Genomic DNA, 12,269 nt, shown 5'->3' with positions numbered 1-12,269 from the left:
AGATATGGTACATATAGACAATGGACTATTACTTAGCCATAAAAAGAATGAAATAGGGGCTTCCCTGCTGGCGCAGTGGTTGAGAATCCACCTCTCAGTGCAGGGGACGCGGGTTCGAGCCCTGGTCTGGGAGGGTCCCGCATGCCGCAGAGCGCCTGGGCCCGTGTGCCACGTCTACTGAGCCTGTGCTCTAGAGCCAGCAATGAGGACCCAACACAGCCAAAAATAAATAAATTAATTAATTAATAAAATTTTTAAAAAAATGAAATAATGCTATTCGCAGCAACATGGATGGACCTAGAGATGATCATATTTTTTAAAAAATTTATTGGAGTATAGTTAATTTACAATGTTGTGTTAGTTTCAGGTGTACAGCAAAGTGAATCAGTTATACATATACATATATCCACTCTTTTTTAGATTCTTTCCCCATATTGGCCATTACAGTGTATTAAATAGAGTTCCCTGTGCTGTGTATACAGTAGGTGCTTATTAGTTATCTATTTTATATATAGTAATGTGTGTATGTCAATCCCAATCTCCCAATTTATTCCCCCCCTTACTCCTTGATAACCATAAATTTGTTTTCTACGTCTGTAATAGAGATTATCATATTGAGTGAAGTAAGTCAGGCAGAGAAAGACAAATGTCACATCACTTACATGTGGAATCTAAAAAAAATGATACAAATGAACTTATTTACAGAACAGAAATAGACTCACAGACATAGAAAACTAACTTATGGTTACCAAAGGGGATAGCAGGGGTGGGGGGGAGGGATAAATTAGGAGTATGGGATTAACATATACACACTTCTATATATAACATAGATAATCTCTGTGATAACCTATACGGGAAAAGAATCTAAAAAAATGAATATATGTATATGTATGACTGTATCACTTTACTGTACACCTGAAACTAACACAATATTGTAAATCAACTATACTCCAGTAAAATTTAAAAAAAAGACAATCAAGAAGGATTAAGAAAAAGACAATCAGCAAGGACCTACTGTATACACAGGGAACTATATTCAATATTTTGTAATAACCTATAATGGAAAGGAATCTGAAAATGAATACATGTATGTATAACTGAATCACTTTGCTGTACACTTGAAACTAGCACACCATTGTAAATTAAGTATACTTCCATTTTAAAAAATAGTTTGAAAAAATACAAAATCTGTCTGTTCCCCTCTCTCCATCTCCACTTCCACTGTCTTAGCTGCGGCCACTCCTCACCTGCATTATCAGCTTCCCAAATGCGTTTCCTCTGCCCCCTTGCCCCATCATTCTAGACAGTGGGCCAGGACATCTGGGCGTGTTCCGGCCCTCAACAGCGCTTCACTGGTCTTAGGATAAAGTCCAGCACCTTACCATGTATTGTAAGGGCCAGTTTACGGGGGCCCTTGTGCCCCCCTCCCGCCCCCAGAGCCTCAATTTCTTGCCTTCTCCCCTCACACCACACAATTGAGCTTGTGTATGTGACTTGCCCTGGGTCACCTCTTCTCACCTCTGGGCATTCACCCAGCCTATTTCTCCTGTCAAGGATACCCCTCTTCTGTCTTCAGCTGGCGAATTCTCCTTCTTCAACTTGTAGCTTAGATGGGACCTCTTCTCCACCGTCCAAGGTTGAGTTACATGTCCCTCCATCTATTATACCCTTTAGGAATCCAGCCTCATCATTTGATTTCCCCATTTCTCTCTCTTTCTCTCTCTCTCATTGTTGTTTTTCCCTTCCCCAACTAGACCATAAACCCTGTGAGAGCAGGATTTTTTTTTGTTTTTTAATATTTATTTATTTGGCTGCGCTGGGTCTTAGTTGCAGCATGCAAGATCTTTAGTTGCGCGTGTCGGATCTAATTCTCTGACCAGGGATCGAACCTGGGCCCCCTGCATTGGGAGCACGGAGTCTTAACCACTGGACCACCAGGGAAGTCCCGAGCGCCGGGAAAGATGTTTTTCATCTTTCCCACATTTCCGGTACCCAGAACAGGCCCCGCCCAGTTTGACCTGGATTTGCATTAGAGAACATGGGCTAAACCCTGATCAGGGCCCAAGATTCCCTGACACCACCTTGTAACCACTTTTCCTGCTCGTAGGGAGCAGATGGCATTAAACTGTTGGAATAATTAGGAGTCCATATGCCCCTCTAAGAAATAATTTGCCCATCTGTGGTGAGGAATGAGAATTATGCAGCATCCAAGTGTCCTTATGGAAGGATTTGTCTTTTTATTTTGAATCTGAAGTTTCTTTCTCAAAAGTCTTTGAGAGCTCTGTCTCTTTCTTTACATCTATCAAAACATTAGGAAGAAGCCAAATGCAGTGCATGATCCATGAGTGTATCCTGGATTGCTTTAAAAAAAGCAAGCCACAAAGAACGTTCCTGGGACACTCGGGTAAAAGGGAATATGGAATGCATTTTAGACAATCTTATCATGTTGGTGTTAACTATCTCAGGAGTGATGGTGGTATTGTAGTTATTGCAGGAGAATCATCCTTGTTCTCAGGAGATAGAAGCTGAAACATTTAGGGGTGAAGTGTCACGATGTCTACAACTTACTTCACATGGTTCAGGAACCATTTGAGCATTTCGGAGGGAGAGAGGGAGGGAGGGACGAAGAGAACGCAAACGTGGCAATATTGTTGAAAATCAATAGATAATTTTTTTAAAAAGGAACTGTATTTTATGTTTTATTCAACTCTCATCTCTGAGATGAGATGGTGTGGAATACACCTCGATAAATGTTGGCTAAACTGCAGCAGCAGCAACTACTAGGCTGTCTAACAATGTGCACTGAATTGCTTTAGATGATCTGTTAAGTTCCTCTCTATGAACTTCTGATATTAGGATTTGAGCGGCTTTATAACTAAAAAGCCCAGCAAACATCCATCTCTCCCCTAGTGAGCCAAATGGCCTGGGCTCTAGATAGATCTCACATAGCTTAACATTTTTATTGTAAAAGTCTTTACAAAGGAAAACAAGCTAAGGTAGGGGAGAAACTTGCCCACCATATTCCAAATAAGGGAAAAGAAATCTGGGTTTGGGTGTGACCATGGGTCGCCATGTCTGAGCTGATCCAGATTAAGAAGGATGGAGACACTCTTTGGCTCATCTTCCGGGACAGCTCCCTGGATGTCCCTTTAAGAGCTCGGCTGCCAGTGGGCTGCGGCCCCTCTGATGTCCACCCCCGACCCAACTCAATAACTGAAGTTGCCTGGGAGGCTGAAGACTTGCACCTGCATGAAATTAACAGGGATTCGCGGGCATTTCCTGGCCTCAGTCTCCTGGTATCGTATGTTTTCATTTCCTGGTGATCAAACGTAAGGTCCAGCCCGGGAAGCCCTCACATTTGGCAGCTCTTAAGGCAGTGGGACGGGCCTTCAGAGATTGGCCAGCCCTCTGACATGGGCCAGGGACCAGAGGATGGCATGAGAACAGACACAGGATGGGTTTGCCCTACACACAGCCTCCAAGGGGGCTCACCTCGTAAACAGGGGCTTCTCTGGGGGACAGCAGTGATAATAGTATCGATAGTGGCTGTGGATTGAGCACGTACCCTGTACCAGGCATCGAGCTGGCACGTCCCACATCCAGCCTCGAAATGTAAGTAACTCTGGGAATTCAGACCCAGGCCTGCCTGACATTAAATTCCAGGCTGCAGAGTAGCTGGTGTAACATAACCACCCCTCACCCCTGGGAATACAGAAGATTCTACCAGCACCTGAGATCTCGCGTCTGAGTGCTTGGTAAAGTTCTAGATTAATCTAAACAGTGAATAGTATGACTGACTGTTACTGTAAGGGCACAAGGACTCAGAAGCCCTCCCCTCCACAGGTGTTCATTCTTAGCTCGGCTCCAGCACCGCTGAAGGGGAACTCATTTCCAATCAGCAAGTTAACAAGTAACATGGTTGCCCCTCAATAGGGGCAAGGTTCACCCATGGGCTACCGGTGAGTGCCTGGATTGGGCAGGAGAATTATGGGGGAAGGCGGGGGGCAAGTTCTGCCTCTGCTCGGAACCATCAGCATGGACGAGGTCCACTGCCTGCAGTTTGTCCAACAGAGCCCTCTCGTCGGCCGGGAGGCCAGGAACGCCCTTCGTCCAGGCGCTGGAGAAGCTCTCCATCTGTGCAGCATCCTCTTGAGAAGAGTCAGCTGGGGCTCCCATCATGAAAGGAGCTTCTGAGCCAGCAAGACAGCAAACAGTAAGTGCAGCAAGTCTTTGGGGGAATGAATGAATGGGCAGAAGCGAGTGACATGTGCCAGAGGCTAGGATTTACCTGTGACCAGGAGCTGATCCCAGAGCCTGATTCTTCAGCTTCACCTCTTGCACTAAAGGTGAGCTGGGCTGAGTTCTTCCCATCTCCACCCAAGAACCAGGACCTGGAATGTGGGCTGTGTGTTTGGGGCAGTGTGCGTTTTGTGCCTGGATGTAGAGAGGGCATGTGTTCCTGCACGCTCTGGTCTCTGTGTAGTCAGCAGGGCAGGTGGCTATTGCCGCAGAGCTCCTGGGTGCTGCTAAACTCAACAAGCAGGTGGCTTTCTTTTGTCTCCCCTCCCCTTGCTGTGCCCTTCAACAGGGGTGCTGGCCTGGAAAACGAAGAGCAGCTCACACATGTATACACACACACACACACACAAACATAGACATGCACACTCCATCATGCTTCTCCCCCTACTTCTCCCATCCCCCAGCAAAACACACGGTGAGGCACCTCTTCCGAGGAATCACCTGCGTTGGCTCTGCAGGTCCCAGGCATTTCCACAGCCACGCACACGCCCCCACTGCAGAGAACCACATGGGACTGGACATTAGTTCTCCTGGGCAGTGGTCTATTTACAGGGAGATGGGTAGAAGGTGTCTTAGCCTGAGTTCCCTGGGGAAAAGATTCTGGGCTGGAGATTTGAGTGCAGGATGATTCTTAGTGTGTCAGGAACAGCACCCAGGAGGGAGTGAGGGATGCAGGATTGGGCAGAGGGGGAGCTTGGGCTGCAATGCTGTAGCAGCAATGGCCTCAGCCAATCCCATTGGGAGCTCTGGAGCTGGGACAACTCTTCAGAGATGTCGCTTACCTGGGTGAGCACCCAGACCTTTGTAGCCCGCTATGGACCTGTCCCTGGATGTAGGCTTCCCCCCCACGCCCCCCAGGGGGTAGGCGGTGTGACCTTGCCCTGGGCAGCTCCGTTCAGAGGGGGACTTTATGAAGCGTCCACGGGCGGTGTTCCCAGCCACAGGGAGAACCAATGCCTGGGAGCTAAAGGCAGGGATCTGCACTTGCTACAGGGGGTGGTCCACAGCATGGTCCAAACTGTGATATTGTGAACTGGTTAAACACACCCTGAAAATTTGGAAGAACACAGAAAAATGTTCTCTTGCTGCTTCTACCACAGTTATTATTTTAGTGAATTGTTTATTTATTTTAGAATGGTGCCAGGCCTGAGTTCTTGACCTTGGGTGTCCAAGTGCCCGCATCTTTGAAGTCAACAGAGAAAGCTTTTCTCCCTTGGGTTTCTCCTCTCTTTCCTCCTCTTTTTATTTATTTATTTTATTTATTTATTTTTGCTGTGTTGGGTCTTCGTTTCTGTGCGAGGGCTTTCTCCAGCTGTGGCGAGCGGGGGCCACTCTTCATCGCGGTGCGCGGGCCTCTCACTGTCGCGGCCTCTCGTTGCGGAGCACAGGCTCCAGACGCACAGGCTCAGTAGTTGTGGCTCACGGGCCTAGTTGCTCCGCGGCATGTGGGATCCTCCCAGACCAGGGCTCGAACCCGTGTCCCCTGCACTGGCAGGCAGACTCTCAACCACTGCGCCACCAGGGAAGCCCTCTTTCCTCCTCTTAATGGCTCTTTGATATCTTTATTCTTTTTTGTATCCCACCACCAACCCCACCCCAGTCTCATGGAAATTTGTCAATGTCCATGGTGTAGACATCCCCTCTATGGCTCATGTCAAACTACCAGCGTGATGTCACTGAACACAGGGCTGGGAAGGACATGTATCCGTCTTGGGAGCGGGTTCTAGTACATCCCTGAGTGCAGGAACAGCAGGGAGGGGCCAGGGGCTGAGGCCCTGAGGCCTGCAGTTGGTAGGGAAGGGCTATCCTGCTTCCCTCTGTTCTGAGGGCCTGAGCCGGCTTGGAGTGTCCGATGGCTTCGACTTGGTCTCCATCCTGTTTCCCCCATGCTTTCCCATCCACAGATGTGCCTCGGAAGAGGAATCTCATTTCTTTATGTGCTGGTCGTCAGTCCTTCCCCTCTGCCAGGTCTCCTGCAGGATAACGCAGGGGCTTCCAGCAGGGGTGGGGTTGCCATGACGGGGAAAGGGGCCTCCACGGCAATGCTTCTGCCCTCGGTACGATAGCAGAGCCTTTGGCAGGGCCCAGGTTCTCTGTCCCTTGGGCATTTTTGTGATGGTGCTAAGTGCTGTCTTCCGTATCCTGTAGTTAACAAGAGCCAGCATGTAGGACTGTTCCATCTCTGTGTAAGTGCTTTACCCCTGGACCTCAGTCAGTGAATTCTCATGACCTCCACAGGAGGCATGGAGCATTATTTTCCCCCATTTCACATATGAGGAAGCTGGGTCTTAGGGAGGTTTAAGATGTGTCGAAGGCTTGTAGCAAGTATGTGGTAGAGCAGGGTTCCAACTCAAATCACTGATTCCAAAGTTTGTGCTAAAAACCATTTCACTGTATAGCCTCTCGGGCATAGAGACTGTCAATTGTCCCATCCTGCAAGGTCAAAGGAGGAAGGATAAAGTGACCTTTCTACTGTGCTTTTATATACATAGTATATAGCCCGCGCTGCGTGTGACTCTGTGGGAACTTCCCGCCTCCCCTTGGCACAGGGAGAAGCGTGAGTGTGTAGTGAGGATGGATACAAGCACCTCACCTCAGCGCTTGCTGCAGTATCAGTGCTGCCGCTCCTGAACACACAGCCTTGCTCGGTATGTTCCATTGTTCTCACATTTCCACAAGTCATACGCCATGCATTCCCCGCCCAGTGCAGGTCACCCCTCCACACGCTCTCTGTGATATCTTCGTTCGTGCCCAGCATCTCTGCACCTGCGCAGTCCTTCCCATGCCCTTGCAGTGTGTCTTGCACACACCCAACACCGCCATACTTGTTCTTCTTCCACGTAGCTTGCACTGGGAATCGTGCTTGAGTGTACAAACCAGTACTCACCTGGGCATACACCGTGTGCTCCCCTGCACACGGGCAAACACACAATGTGCATTGCAATTCGACATACACACACATGCAGGACATAGCACCTAGGGCAGAGCCTGTGTTTTACACCCCATCCCTCAAAAACACAGTCTGTGGTACATGCCCGGGCAGACTAAGTAAGATACGCCTTTCCCTGGCCCATCCTCTCTTTCCTCACCCCAATGTCACTGGCATCAGGATGCCCGGCACACCCCCAGAGCTGCAAGAGTCAAGACACATCCAATCAGTGGAGGTTCCCACATAATAAAAAGGAAGGAAAACAGCCTGACAGACTTGCGCTCCTGAGAAGAACTCCCCTCCTCCAAGCTGCCCTTGAAGCCTTACACGTTGGGCGCAGATGGACATCAACTCGCATTCTCTCTAGAAATGCTACGGATGCCATGGCTGCATGCCCAGCCCTGCCCACAGAACACTGGGCATCATCAGTCACTATCAAGATGTTCCTTTTCTGGGCTTCCCTGGTGGCGCAGTGGTTAAGAATCCGCCTGCCGATGCAGGGGACACGGGTTCCAGCCCTGGTCCGGGAAGATCCCACATGCTGCGGAGCAACTAAGCCCGTGCGCCACAACTGCTGAGCCTGTGCTCTAGAGCCCGCGAGCCACAACTACTGAGCCCACGTGCCACAACTACTGAAGCCCGTGTGCCTAGAGCCCGTACTCTGAAACGAGAGAAGCCACCGCAGTGAGAAACCTGCGCACCGCAATGTAGAGTGGCCCCCGCTCGCCGCAACTAGAGAAAGCCTGTGCGCAGCAACGAAGACCCAACACAGCCAAAAATAAATAAATAAATAAATAAATAAAATCTATTAAAAAAAAAAAGTTCCTTTTCAAGGGGCTGCATGACCTCCAGCACCGGGACAGTGTAGGAAGGAGGAAATCAAACATTACCCTGTCATCTCGGGCCCTAGCGTCCTGCCCAGGTCCTGAAGGAAGGCCCTTGAGAGGTCCCGGGCTCCTCTCCACTTGTCACTTTCTCTTTTGGATCACCTCGCTCAGACAGACCTGCAGCTGTTCGGCCTGCAGTGCTCCGTGCCGCTGCCTCTCCCCCTCACCCCTCCGCCCAGCAGGGGCAGCTCCTCAGGGGGGTCTGGGGGAGCAGAGGGGGGACCTGGGAGGGGTGTGGGGAGCAATCAGTTCTCTCCTCCACACCTGGCACATGAACTCGGCTACTGAGTAGTATCTCCTGGGTGGTGGAGCCTGAAGGAGACTCAGGGCGGAGACCCAGTCTTTAGTTCTGGAACCCCTGGCCTGGAGAGGGGGGTTCATCCCTTGGATGAACATGGGTGAATACTGATAAATGTCTCCTTAGGGGGAACTAGCCTGCCTAACCAGGGGACGGAGGCTTCCCCCTTCCAAAGACTGGAGTCTGGGGTGGAGGAGAGATGGGGGAGGAGGGGATGGCGGAGAAGGCACTAGAGCAACTGTTCTCAACTGAGGGCAGCTTTTCCCCCCAGAGGACAGTTGGCCATGTCTGGAGACATTTTGGGTTGTCACATGCAGGCAGGGGGTGCAGAGGTCAGGGGTGCTGCTAAACATCCTACCATGCACAGGACAGCCCACGACAGAGCCACCTGACCCCAAATGTTCATGGTGCCCAGAAGGACAACCCCTGCAGTAGAGCAGAGGCTGGTCCAATGGGCAGAATGACCTCTGCTGACAGAACGTGGCTGACACTGAGGGGCGGTCCTGCTCCCCATGTGTGGAGGGAGGGAGTGAGGATCCAGAGTGAAGGAGCAGGGGACGTCCAGCCACCCCCTCCCCCCAGTTCTGCCCAGGGACAAGTTCTCCAGGCTGGTGTTGGGAAGAGGCTTCCTGCCTTCCCGGGGGAAGGGAGAGGCCCATGCTGGGGGGTGGGGCAGGGGAAGAACCTTGGTGGGAAGACTTGATGGGCTGGATGCCTTTTTGGCTATCAAGGTTCAATCTAGATCTTCCCAGGGCACTATTTGTGCACGTGTCTGTGTCCTTTCTTCCAAATCCCCATCAAAGCTGAATTAACTGCTCCTCCCACCGTGTTCCCGTCATGCCTTGCACGGTTCTCTCCCCAGCACTTCCGTGTTGCATTGCTATTGTTGATTTGCTGGTTGGTATTCCCCACCAGACTGCTCCTGGATGGCCGTGTTTATTCATCCTTGTATCCCCAGCACTTGGCTTAGTCAACCGAGCACCTAAGATGTGTAGGCACTCTTTGTTGACAGAATGGACAGATGCATGATTTCAGTGGATATATCAGTAGCTAACACGTTTTTGTCTAGGCAGTTATCTTTCCTGGGGGAACCACCGTTTCCCTCTCTTTATGGCCCCCAAGTTCTTTTTTTTTTTTTATTGAAGTATAGTTGATTTACAATGTTGTGTTAATTTCTGCTATACAGCAAAGTGAGTTAGTTAACCACATGTATATTCTTTTTCATATTCTTTTCATTATGGTTTATCACAGGATATTGAATATAGTTCCCTGTGCTATACAGTAGGACCTTGTTGTTTATCCATCCTATATATAATAGTTTGCATCTGCTAATCCCAAACTCCCAATCTATCCCTCTCCCACCCACCTTCTCCTTGGCAACCACCAGTCTATTCTCTATGTCTGTAATTCTGTTTCTGTTTCATAGATAGGTTCATTTGTGTCATATTTTAGATTCCACATATAAGTGATATCATATGGTATTTGTCTTTCTCTTTCTGACTCACTTCACTTAGTATAATAATCTCTAGCTGCATCCATGTTGCTGAAAATGTATGGCCCCCAAGTTCTGATGGGATTTGGGCCAATTCAAGGTCTTCTGTGGGTTAGAGGGAGGGTCTCTCTGCTGCTTCTATGGGTGCTGCAAGGATGTAGGTTTAGGGCTGCTAGCAGTCATCATTCCCACACGTAGAGAAAACCTATCTGGGAATAAAGCCACTTCCCAAGGGAAGCGGAGCTGGAGGTGGAGCAAAGACATCCTTTGAGCCCCTGGATCCAACCATGTCTGTAGTCAGGCATGCCTTTGGACTTCCCAGTGTTTGCTTTGTGTCCGGATTCTGTCACTTACCATCTCGAGCGTCCTGATTAATACAGTGATGCTGCCTGGGGGCAGAGCTAGTCTGTGTTCCTCTTCTCATCTCCTCTCCACTCCAGTCACCTACATGATAGATATGCGTCTGGTTGACTTACAGCCAGTGGGGCAGGATCCTTCTGGCCAATGGCTCCTGCCTTAGAATAAAATCCACATGTGTCTGGCTGAGATAACACTAAGATAAGGGGTTGTCGAGGGAGGGGCCTGGCGATGGAAATAACGAGGTAGGAGACAGAGAACAGGAGGGGAATTTCCAGCCACTAGGAAGGGTCTGTTGTGTTGTGTGACTTCCTCTGGTCACTTCCTCTCTCTAAGCCTCAGTTTCTCATCTGCTCCTGACTGTCTCACTGATCGGGTGTAAAATTCAAAGAAAATCAATTAATTTGGGTGAAAGGATTTGATAACTTTCACGGCTGCTGCCATTGGGTTTAGAGGGGGAAGGGGACAAGGGTGGAGAGCCACCGGAAAGGACAGAGGAGCAATCGGGAAGGGGAAAGGATGGAGGGGAATGCTTTGTGAAAGTGGCCACCCCCATGGAGGACTAAAGGTGGGTGGGGTGAGGTAAGGAGAGATGTGGTCTGTCCTGCTCAGGCTGGGGGCCCCTGGAGCCCTGGGGAGGGCTCTGCAGCTGGCCAGGTACCAGGTGGTCATGTCCTACCTCCGTTACCCTCATAACTGAGAACCCAGGTGAGGGACCCCAGCAGGAGCCTCCTATTTCATTCTCTGGCAGGATGGCCACTGGGGTACAGGCATTGCTTCTTCTCTCCTCCTGCCCCAGGGTCTGCTAGCTGAGCAAACGCCTATCGCTTTACATAGTTTACGTGGGGGACGGATGGAGTGGGTGCTGGAGACCTTTGCTATCTGACAGGTCAAGCTCCAGGACTGGGGCTGTGTCCAGCCAATCTCGGGACAGGGTCTTCACCTTCCATCCTCACAGGTGGAGAATAATAATAGTTAGTGGTGGATTAATAGCCATCCCCGTTTGCCAGGCACTAGACAGGGTGTTTGTTACAGCAACCCTGTGAGATGAGATCATCATATGCATTTCACAGGGGAGGAAGCTGAGGCTTCAGAGGTTAGGTAAAGAACCCAGGCTTAGCTAGAAAGGGGAGCAGTTGGAATTTAAACGGTAAACTGCTGTTAGAGGAAAATAGTGGATCATTTTTGGGTTATAGTCTTCGGAGTAAAAAAATAAAACTTTAAATCCCGATTTTGCACTTGCCAAGCACTCCGCATTTGTTATTTTTGTTAGTCTTTTCCAACAATTCTATAAAGCAATTTTTTTTTTCTCCTATTTTACACATGAGAAAAGGGGGGCTTAGGAAGGGGAAGGTTTGTATGGACATCTACGCAGGGAGTGCATGATGGAGCTGGGCTCAGAATCCAGTCTGGCTGTTATTCCAGTCAGGGCGAATATTCTTTGCAATCTTGCTTCCAGGAACCAATTCCAGGGGCCTCTTTTCAGGGCCCAGGGCTCTCTTGGCGCTCTCTTGCTTCTCAGGCTCTCAGAGCTGCCCAACATTTTCACTAAACCAGCCTGGGGCGCCCAGGCCCAGCTCCAGGAAGATTTCATGGGAAGGGCCGCCACCTTGTGGCCAAACAACAAGCCCACCACGGAGCAGGAGGAAGCCACGGCTTAGGAAGGTGGGGCTTGGGCAACAGGTGAAGTCAGTCTCTGGGAGGACTCCAGCTGGGGCAGACTTGCTTTTCCAGGGCTGCCCCACAGCCAGAGGGCCAGCTTGGGCGTCGGAGGGAGGGCTCAGGATGGACGGTGGGGCTTGGCGGTGAGCAAAGTGGATGAGCACTTTTCCGCAAAGTCCCGACTTGGGCCCATCAGAGGATTCCTGAAGGTAAGCCTAGGTCAGACTTCTCCTTAAGCCCTCTCCAGAGGCGTTGCTCCTTTTACCTGCGTCGGGGTGGGGAGAGGCAATGCCGGCGTATATGGCACTTCCGCTGCTGAGACGCCCCCAGAGCTTCTGGGGCTGG

General features: G+C 50.1%; 1 long non-coding RNA gene across 3 annotated transcripts in view; it reads left to right on the top strand.

The window, feature by feature from the left end:
* Positions 1–4,049: 4,049 nt before the first annotated feature.
* Positions 4,050–12,269, top strand: part of LOC133091069 (uncharacterized) — a 65,165-nt gene continuing 56,945 nt past the window's right edge. For 2 of the 3 annotated variants that reach the window (XR_009700850.1, XR_009700852.1), the window contains exon 1: positions 4,050–4,213. This is a non-coding gene — a long non-coding RNA (uncharacterized LOC133091069). Of the gene's footprint in view, positions 4,214–12,028; positions 12,134–12,269 lie in introns of those variants that run through there. The other variant, XR_009700851.1, reaches the window with a different exon arrangement.

This window comes from Eubalaena glacialis, chromosome 4, assembly GCF_028564815.1.
Source record: "Eubalaena glacialis isolate mEubGla1 chromosome 4, mEubGla1.1.hap2.+ XY, whole genome shotgun sequence".
NCBI classification, from domain to species: domain Eukaryota; kingdom Metazoa; phylum Chordata; class Mammalia; order Artiodactyla; family Balaenidae; genus Eubalaena; species Eubalaena glacialis.
Note: the sequence above shows the minus strand (reverse complement) of the source record. Positions and strands in the feature narration are given on the sequence as shown.